Here is a 268-nt window from a genome sequence, read left to right on the forward strand (position 1 = left end):
TGCTCTTATTCACACACGTACACACAGCGACCACAGAGCCGTTAGTCTCGTTCGCACGCACCAGGCAACATAACAACTTTGTACAGTATTAAGTTTCATTCATTTCAGTATCATTCATCATTCCAAGTTAGAGAACATCCTGACTTGTCTTGTAGGGGTGGGGAGGAGGGGGAGGGGGGGTATCCTGGTTGAGCATGAAATGAATATTCTAATACGACTGTGATGTTACTAATGGTTTTCCTCTTTCACTTCCTCCCCCTCGCCCATC

Source organism: Penaeus monodon, chromosome 22, assembly GCF_015228065.2.
Source record: "Penaeus monodon isolate SGIC_2016 chromosome 22, NSTDA_Pmon_1, whole genome shotgun sequence".
NCBI lineage: Eukaryota > Metazoa > Arthropoda > Malacostraca > Decapoda > Penaeidae > Penaeus > Penaeus monodon.